This window comes from Echinops telfairi, unplaced genomic scaffold (genome assembly GCF_000313985.2).
Source record: "Echinops telfairi isolate 266 unplaced genomic scaffold, ASM31398v2 ScPeMD7_6;HRSCAF=24_1, whole genome shotgun sequence".
Classification (NCBI taxonomy): Eukaryota; Metazoa; Chordata; class Mammalia; order Afrosoricida; family Tenrecidae; genus Echinops; species Echinops telfairi.
The window spans coordinates 19,884,983-19,895,119 of record NW_022103903.1 but is presented as its reverse complement, the minus strand read 5'-3'; the positions used below and the strand labels follow the sequence as shown (position 1 = coordinate 19,895,119).

At 43.4% G+C, this 10,137-nt stretch overlaps 1 protein-coding gene across 1 annotated transcript in view; it reads left to right on the top strand.

The window, feature by feature from the left end:
* Window positions 1-9,969: 9,969 nt before the first annotated feature.
* CLDND1 (claudin domain containing 1) overlaps window positions 9,970-10,137 on the top strand; it is an 8,431-nt gene continuing 8,263 nt past the window's right edge. The window contains exon 1 of the mRNA XM_045286265.1: window positions 9,970-10,050. The gene's annotated coding sequence lies outside the window, so the exon portion shown is untranslated. The remainder of the gene's footprint in view (window positions 10,051-10,137) is intronic.

Sequence of the window (10,137 nt, the reverse complement as noted above, 5' to 3'; positions counted from 1 at the left end):
CGTTAATGATCCCAGGCCAAATCTGGCAGGTTGCTTTACCTATGAGATTTGTGTAGGAATTTTAGAAATCTCCAGGCAGCTTCTTTTGCACAATGTGTCTCTCTCTCCCCTCTTCCTTCTCCTCCCTTTAAAGGTCTTGGCACAAACGCAAAAACATACATCTAGAACGGCAGTTTCTACCAATCCTAGAGGGGCCCTCCAGGGAACCCCACTCTGATTGGTGTTGGTTGGTTGTGGTTGTGGTTTTCTTAATTTGCATTTGCCCTTGAAATTGAGGTGCTTTTCAACTTCTTTCTTCAAGATACCCAGTTTGTTTCTTTTAAGTGCAGAAATTGGAAAATGAATTGATTTCTTTCTTGCCTTTCCTACTTTAAATACGTTTTGGTTGCTGCTGTCTTTGGTTTTTTTTTTCTCCTGACACCAGCCTTTCATTGATCTTGCCTTCTGTTTCATATTCTGAGTGTGGTTGTATTTCTTTAACTGTAATGGAATAGTGATGACCATACGCTTTTCATTTACTTGTATATCTTTGGTGAAAATACAAAGGAAGCTGATCTTTCATTGCAAAAAGAGAGAATGAAAGCTTCTAAAAGTACACTAGTTCACATCTGTGACAAACGTAAAGATTCCAATTAGGACATAACATTCTTCCCATATTTGTTTTTGTGTCCCCTACCCCACTCATATACAATTGATCCTGCCTCACTCAATGCAGTATTTTTAGATCCACAGAAGGCTGAGACAACATCCTGTAATTGAAGCTTTTAAACTTCTCATTACTCCTAGTACAGGGACATACACATAGATTTCTTTGGAAATCTTAGTATATTTGCTGCAGAAAAATCTTGGTTTTTGATTCAGTGCCACTAAATTGGGATGAATCCAGTAGGGTGTAACTGCAGGCATCCTTGTTATTTAGATAGCTTACAAACACAGGTTTAAAAATCACAAGCTTTGCCCTCGTATTCACTATTGTAATCAGGGCAGTGAATTCACCTTTTGATACGAGGTAACACCCTTGATTAGGAGATCCCTCTTAGCGTCTTCTCCCCTGTTGCTAGTGTTGGTGCTCGGTGCTACAGAGTTGGCTTCAACTTACAGTGAGTGGTCTTACGTACAAGAGAACAAAACATGCCTACCATGCTCACTATCATCATGTGATCTCATTGTTGAAGCCTCCGTGTCAAAATCATTTTCATTGACTTGTTGCTTGTCTTTCTCCAGGGAGTGGAGTCAAAACATGTCCTTCTCTAGGGATTGGATCCACATGATGACACGTTCAATGTAAAGGAGATGCAATCTGATGGTCCTTGCTTCTAAGAGCATTCTCGCTGCACTTCCTCCCAAACTGGCTTACTCGTTCTTTGGCACTCCATGGCATGTTCCACATTCTGTGCAAACATCATTTCTTCTTTGGTATTTTTCATTGTCCAGCTTTGGCATGTATAGGAGATTGAAAAGTCCCTGGCTTGGGCAGGTGTACCTTAGTCATCAAAGAGACAGCTTTGCTACAATGTCTATGGTCTTGTCTAGCAAATTTCCCCACTGAATTACATCATTTGATTTTGGGGTTGTTGCGTCCGTGGGAGGAGATTGTCAGTACAAATAACATAAAATCCTTGACAACTTGATCTCTTCTTCCATTATCATGTCATTTATGGGTCCAGTTTATGAGGAGCTTTATGTTCTTCAGGTTCAGGTGCAATCCATATTGAAGACCACAGCCTATTAGCTTCATCAATAAGCACTTTTTAAGGCTTCATTTGGGGAAAGCAAGATTGTGTCCTCTGCATATCACAGGTTGTTAATGAATCATTAGAGAGAGTCTCCCTCCCCAGACTATCCTTCTAAATTCAATCTGATTTTTTTCCCTTTACAGCAGTGACTTTTCAGCTTTTGACCCATGATTTTTTTGTCTAAGTATTTCTGTATACCTGTGCAATTTGCTTTTGAAATTATTGATCTGGCAGAAGGCATACCTATGCTTCAGGATGCCACAGTGAAGTTGCCAGGGCAGGCACTTATAACAAGGGAGTTTTCTGATTCAATCAGAACTCTCAGAAACAGCTTAAAATAGAAGAAATACTATATATATTTCTCTTTTTTGTTTCCTTTTTAAATTAGGAGGGCAATAGTAAAACATGATAAATTTTGAAACTGGTTTCTTCAGATATTTCTTTACTCGCAGAATTAGGTCAAGAGTCTCACTCTCTCCTCCCCCTCCCTCCTTTTTCATTTATTCTCTTAAATTGTACTTTCAATAGACATTAGGTTTGCATAAATGATTGCATGTTTGTAGATAAATAAAACTGTTAAGCTTGTGAAGTCCTCCTCAGTTTCTATGTCTTCTACAATTGATATAAGGGGCCCTGCTGGCACAGCGGGTTATGTATTGGACACAAGATCACAAGATCAGCGGTTAGAACCCACTAGCCACTCTGCAGGAAAAAGATGAGGCTTTGTGCTTCTGTACAGATTTACAGCCTCCGGAACTCACAGGCACAGTTCTCTCCTGTCCTATTGGTGGCTACAAGTCAGAATCTACTTGATGGCAGTGAGTTGAATTCTTTGAGTAATTGATATAGTCAGAAGAATGGTCCTCCCTTCTCTACTCCAATGCCCCTTAGCCTCAGGAATGTGGGTCTGGTCATGGAAGAAGGGGTCCCCTGATCAATGGTGGCTCTAGGAAGTCACTTTAGGGGTTGATGTAGAGGTCTGAGCCTATCTTCCTCCGGGTTTCTGGTTGCTCATTTAGCTCCTGAGTGACATGTGCTTCCCTAATAAATGTGGGCAGCGGATGAGAGCTACTAATTCACAGATTTGATATTTCTGGGAGATAAATCTATCCTATTGGGTAAGACTTAATATTCATGAACAATTCATTTTGTTAAATAGTTTGAAGAATATATACTTGAAAAGGATTCGTGGGTAAATGTAGCCTATTTAAATGCTACATATTTATGTGTATGTGTGTGTATGGAGAGAGAGAGAGAGAGAGATTGACCTGGTGGTGCTGGGGATTAGACTTTGGGTCACTAACTGCAAGGTCCTCCATTCAGCCCCAACCCACCAGCTACTCTGAGGGGAAAAGGAGCCTGCTTGTTCCTGTAAGGATTTGTAGTCTTTAGGATTTCTATGAATGGGAAATGACTGGATGGTTTTGTTTCATTTCATATATATATATATGCATTTAATCGAAATATTGGAATTTTTGACCTTGTAACTAGAAGTTCTTTGGGCATTTGAGAAAACAAGATGAATTCTGGGTCTAAGATGTTAAAAATGAAGCAAAAATACTTTTAGATATGACTCAAGAATTAAGCATCCAAATATAATATAAAGGAAAAGAGTTCACCCTCTAGAGGAAAACATTGAGTCATACATTTATTCTGTAGAATTCAAATTTTCTTTGCACTTTCAAGTTGCATGTCTGTGAAGTAAATCGGACTGCCTCGGCAAGCTGTTGAAGCAGGTTTGCTTTATCATGTATGGTCAATTTCAGAATATGCTACTTAGTGGTAGAATGCTATCGTATGAGACTACCCATCACAAATCATTAGCATCTTGGAGCAGAATTTAGAAAAAAACACTTCAATGGCTATGCCCGCCGCCCCCCAAAGGAACACCTAGCATAGTCATAGGCCTTTCGCAATCCAAAGGGCACAATGCTATCCGAAGACTGAACTCCAGAAGCTGACAAGGTAAAGTAACAAAGGTCACACCACTAGCAACTAAGCTGGGTACCAAAGTCATTTTCAGAACTTTGAAGCGCCTTGAAATAAATATGGGGATAATAACAATAAAATAGCCAAGGACACATATCATAAAGCAGAATAAATAATGATAACAAAAAAAGGAATAAGACATTGATATTTAAAAAAAATCAATTACAACCCAAACACGAAAAAAAAAAAAACAGAAACAAAAAGACAAAACCTCTTTTTCTGTTTTCCAGTTCCTGAGATAGCTTCAGAAATGGCTTCGATGCCGAAAATTAGGCAAATGATGTCTTTTCTACTAAGACATCTGGTCAAGTAAATCAACTATCACCCTTTAGAGGGCCAGAGTGCTCCTTAGAGGCAAGGGCAGCAAGACTTCGTCCTATAAACTTTGGACATGTTGTCAGGAGAGACCCGGTTCTGGAGAAGGACATCATGTTTGATAGAGTGGAGGGACAGCGAAACAGAGGCAGGCCCACGAGTAGACAGACTGACACAGTGCTGCAACAATGGGCTCAGACACTGGAGCAAGTGTGAGGATGGCCTAGGCCTGTCCCATGTTTCGTTCTGTCCTGCACGGCACCTAACAACAGTAACATAGGTCTGTAGTTGCAGTTTGCAGCCTCTTGGCTTCACAGGCTGAAGTGACCTTGTAGCTTTTAACACGGTTTGCAAAGAGCCATTCCAATTAGGTTGTGACCCTGGCATTATCATCTAGCACTTCTGCTTTTTTCATATCAACTCCTCTGGCCCCCTGCCAAGAGGCAATGGATCAGAGTATGAGACACGGCAAAGAGAAATCCCCGAGTATGGGCTTCTGTTCTGATGTGCCAGGAAATGAGCAGGAAGCAAGCTGTTTCCCACTAACCTTATCAGCCAGACAAGGTGTGATACGTGCGCATATTCATTTGTTAGAGATGTACTTTCCTGTCCAGTTTTCACTTGATCATTTACATGATGTCGGTCCTTGGCCTGCACACCTGGCATGTACTTGAGGACTAGCCTAAGGTTGCTGGGTAGAATCTATTCAGCAGCTCCCCAAAAGAAAGGCTTGGGAGAAAAACAAAACAAAAATGGCTTGATCATCTGCTTCTGTAAAGATTAAACAAAAAACCCAAACCCATTCCTGTTGAAATGGTTCTAACTGTAACCCCCACTCTGCAAACAAGTATGATTAGGAATTAGAAAACAGTGACATGCATGATACATTAGAAATGTGTCTGTGAGCCCAGTGGAACTGGCTGGGATGAGCCCACTGGGGTCCTCTGTGCTGAGAGGGTGAGTCTGAGACACACTTCTAGGTCCATATTATGTTGGTGAGTTGAAACGAGTCCTGAGGTTTTCTTGGCATTTTCTAAACTCGACAGTAAAGGCATCACCCTCCCTTGAGATTCTGTCCAGGCACTGCCATCCTGAGGCTTACTGCCTAGTACCAGATAAGAAGAACCCAGGCCTTCACATCGCTCCAGCAGGACTGAGCAATGATGCCTGAAATTCAGGGGCTGGCAAGTCTTTTGGACTCATTCTTTTTGAAAAAATCATTTTATTGGGGGCTCATACAGCTCTTATCAAAATCCATCCATCCATCCATTGTGTCAAGCACATTTATACATAGGTTGCTATCACCATTTTCAAAATATTTTCTTTCTACTTGGAACTCTTGGTATCAGCACCTAATTTATTCCCCTCCATTCCCCATGCTCCCTCCCTCATGAACCCTTGATAATTTATAAATGATTACTATTTTTTCATGTTTTACACTGACCGATGTATCCCTTCACCCACTTTTCTGTTCTCTCTCTCTGGGAGAGGGTTATATGTAGATCATTGTGATTAGTTTCCCTGTCTCTTCCCACCTTCCCCATCCCCTCCTGGTATTGCCACTCTCATTATTGGTCCTGAGGGGTTTATCCGTCTTGGTTTCCCTGTGTTTTCAGCTCTTATCTGTACCCATGTACATGCTCTGGGCTAGCCAGATTTTTAAGGTAGAATTGGGGTCATGATAGTGGGTTGGGGGTGGGAGGAAGCATTAAAGAGCTAGAGCAGCGGTTCTCAACCTGTGGGTCACAACGCCTTTGGGGGTGGAACAACCCTTTCATAGGGGTCACCCGATTCCTAACAGTAGAAAAATTACAGTGATGAAATAGCAATGAAAATAATTTTATGGTTGAGGGTTCACCACAACATGAGGAACTGTATTAAAGGGTCAGTGCATTAGGAAGGTTGAACTAGAGGAAAGTTGTATGTTTCATCGGTGCTATACTGCACCCTGACTGCTCCCTGGCTAGTCTCTTCCTTGTGACCCTTCTGTAAGGGGATAAGGGGATGCCCAATAGTCTATGGATGGGCTTTGGGTCTCCATTCTGCACTCCTGCTCATTCACATTGATATGATATTTTGTTCTAGGTCTTTGATGCCTGATACCTGATCCTATTGACACCTCATGATCACACAGGCTGGTGTGCTTCTTTCATGTGGACTTTGTTGCTTCTCAGCTAGATGGACGCTTGTTTATTATCTTCAAGCCTTTAAGACCCCAGATGCTATATCTTTTGTTAGCTGGGCACCATCAGCCTTCTTCACCATATTTGTTTATATACCCACTTTGTCTTCAGCAATCATGTCGGGAAGGTGAGCATCAAAGAATGCTTGGTTATGAGAACAAAGTGTTCTTAAGTTGAGGGAGGGCTTGAGTGGAGGCCCAATGTTTTGGACTCATTCTCCACTTGATCCAGAGGTTTGGAAATCTGCTCAAAGGTGCTTTGGGACCTACTCCAGTAAGTGACTAATTTCTAGTCTCCAGGGGAATCAGGAAGTGTTGAATGCTGTTCATTTGTTCCCTACAGGATACACAGATTATAGGCACTCAACAAATATTTTCAAAGACTAATACTTGAGAGGCTATTTCCTCTGCCTCAGGTTTTCGATCTGTGTGCAGAGTTTCCGTTTCAGAAACCCACAGGGGCAGTTCTACCCTGTCCTACAGGCTCGCTCTGAGTCAGAATTGACTGGATGGCAGTCAGAGTGAGTTTGAGTTCTACTCTGCCTCCAGTCCTGTGGTGGGCATTGAATATATACGGTCTTCTTAAAAATTCACAATGATCATATGAGATCAGTGCTGTTGTCAACATTCATATACTGGAGACAAGAAAACTGGGTAAGGAAATTGCCCAAAGTCATGAAGCTAGTAAATTCACTTTATTTAAGCTTGGCCAGAAGGTTACCCTCTACAGGCCAGGTTCTTTTTATCTGATGTTATTTCTTTATCTTCCTCTTTTGAACTTCCATTTTATCTAGGTTTGTTTGCCCATTTATTGGTGGAGTTGTCTACTCCAAGAGACAGAATTTCGAAGTAAGGTCAATGAATGAAAGGTAAATGCACTCAGGCATGCTAGTTCACAAGAACCATTTGCTGGGCAGTTTTAGCTGATACCCTGAAGAAAATTCCACTTTGGATACTGTGGAGAGGAACATTCGTTAGGCATGTTTGAATATCCTGAGACACTTGATTATTGCCTTCTGTTATATATGTACTGGAAATGAAAGCCACTTTAACAAGTCAGGTGAAAAACTTTAACTGTAGATAGAAAAATGGATAGATTATACCTTCCATCTATCAGGAATTTAACCCTTTTGTGACCAGTTGGACAGAGTGCCCCACCTACATATTCTGCCTCTGGGGCTTAGTGAGAAGATCCTTTCAGTGCAGGCTGCCATTTGATGACAGACTGCATAACTGTGAATCTGAAGAAATGAGCCTCATAGCACAAAAGACCTTTTGGGACATATATGTCCCACTAATTGTATAAAAATCCTTGTACCTTAAAAATGTTTTTTCATCACATTCAAAATGTATCCCATTACTGAAAACAAGTGGTTGCAACCAAATTTAAAATGAGAAAATAATACAGATTTTAAAGAGTTCATTTGGATTTTCCACTTTTCTCCTATGCAATAGCTAAAGTCTAAAGCTTTTGGAGATTGGTGGGAAGGGACGAGCTCCTCTGGCTTTTTGAGTTTGCTGCCCCTGTAAGTATCTATTGAGAAAACTCACTGGCTGGTACTGAGCCATGCCACTGGTAAGAATTCTTGTGCAATACTTGAGAGTTCAGGACCATTTGGCTTCCTCTGTTTCACTTATTGTTGTTAGCTGTCGAGTTGGTCCTTGATTCAGTACACAGTGGGATCATACTATTGTGATTCATAGGGTTTTTATAGATATCCACGCCTGTCCTCCTAGTCTGTCTTAGTTGGGAAGCTCTGCAAAAATCTATTCAGGTCATAGCAACACAAACTTCTGCTGGAAGATAGGGGCTGCACACTAGGTGTATTGTCCAGGATGGAATTCTGGTCTTCTGCATGGAAGGTGAGAATTCTAGCACTGAAGCAAATTATGGGAAGTCAAGAGGTCAGAGTAGCATTGCCTTGAAGATTTCCAAGCTTATAAATCTTTATGAAAGTGATGGTCACATTTTCCTTCCATGGAATGAATGACTGGTAGGCTCGAACTACTGACCTTTTTGTTTGGCTGGCAGAGGTTCACTTAACCACTGTGCCATCAGGGCTCCTGAGACCAGCCCTACTGAAACCAACTGCCTTGAGGTTGACTCCAGCTTATGTCATACAAACTCAACTTGCTGCCAATGAGTTGGTTCTGACTCAGAGTGACCCTATAGGGCAGAGTAGAACTGCCCTTTTGGGTTTCAGAGGATGTAAATCTTTATAGGAGTTGGTAGCCTCATCTTGCTCCACAAGAGCAGATGGTGGTTTTGAACTGCTGACCTTGAGATTAACAGCCCAATGTAACATCCACAGCCACCCGGGCTCCTTCACTCATGGCACTAGTCACCTCTAATCTCTGACACTTCCCATAACCTCATTTGCATTGTTTTGCACACTACATTAATGTTATTCATATTTTGACATACTTACAACACGATCATTGTCAGTAGTCTTTAATAGATCTGAATTTTAAAAGTAAACGTCATATTACTTCAGGAAATGGAGATCTGATTATCACTTGCCTTAAAGTACTAGTTCTCAACCTGTGGGTCGCGACCCATTCGGAGGTCCGAATGACCTTTTCACAGGGGTCACCCGATTCACAATGTTAGATCTCTCTGTAGCTAGATATACCTCGGTCCTTGGCTCCACGCATGAAAGAATTCACACAGAAAACTGGTTCGTGATCCAAGTGAGTTTTACGAAAGTTAGAAGTTTCAGGTTTACACGGCACTCGTGGGGCTCCTCCCGAACATGCGGCCTGGCTGGAAGCTGCTGGGCGTCATGCAAAAGTGTCCCAAAATCCTGCCAAAGCTCTCTGCACCAAAGTTCTCTCTCTCCGGCTCAACTCTGGGCTTCTGCCTTTTCAAGGATTCCACGGGAGGCGTGGTGGACGACCCCTGATCGACCCCATTGGCTGAATTGAATTCACCTGGCCTGGGTGGGCCACGTTAGGTTCACGCCAACCCAAACCTGAGCCTCTGGGCATGTGCAGTGTCCCACTCGGTCCTCTGGGCATGCTTTAACGGACATTCCCCCACTCTACACTAGTCTACCTAACAATAACAGTAGCAAAATTACAGTTATCAAGTAGCAACGAAAATACTTTTATGGTTGGGGGGTCACCACAACAGGAGGAACTGTATTCAAGGGTCCAGGCATTAGGAAGGTTTAGAACCACTGCCTTAAAGAGAAGGCAAGCTAGAAAGATAAACTATATGAAGCTCAAATAATATCACCTTCTACATGGATACAATCCGTTGGATCACGTCCCTCTCTGTCTAAATTTTAACAAGAAGACCAGAAAGACTATCTGCTCCAGTGGAAATGGAGCTGGGGGAGAGGAAGACTAAGGGTAATATTTCCATAGGATAGCCTTCACATGAATTTGCATACCTGTTCGCTTATGGGCATATTTAGAAGCAGGGCAGCGTGATGGGGAGAGGTCACAATCACTAACCGACTGTGACGCAGGACAGGTCGCTGTACCCTAGGACCCCCGACTCTTTCTCGGAAAGCCAGAAGGCTGGCGTCCGCAACCCTGTACGCTCACGGGCTGGTCTCCCGGACAGAACCACATCCCCCACAATGCATCGCGCGAGACCCTGGGCATGCCAACCTGGGGCTCCCGCCGCACTCTCCGCTGCGCTCCTACAACTCCCAGAAGCCCCCGCGGCCCCGGACTCGGGCCGGGCCGGCGCGGAGGCGGAGGCGCGGGAGTTACGGAGGGGGCGGGCCCCGCAGGGAAGTGCGTCAGAGGAGGCGCGGAGCGAGGAGGGGACTGTGGTCTGGGGTGGAGGCTGCAGCTGGCCGAGCAGGAGGATGGGCGGTGAGTGAGCGGGGCCGCCGCAGCGGGCGGGGGTCGCGTCGTCGCCCCACGTTTCCGGCGGGTTGACGAGGGGCGCCCGCCCCGCGC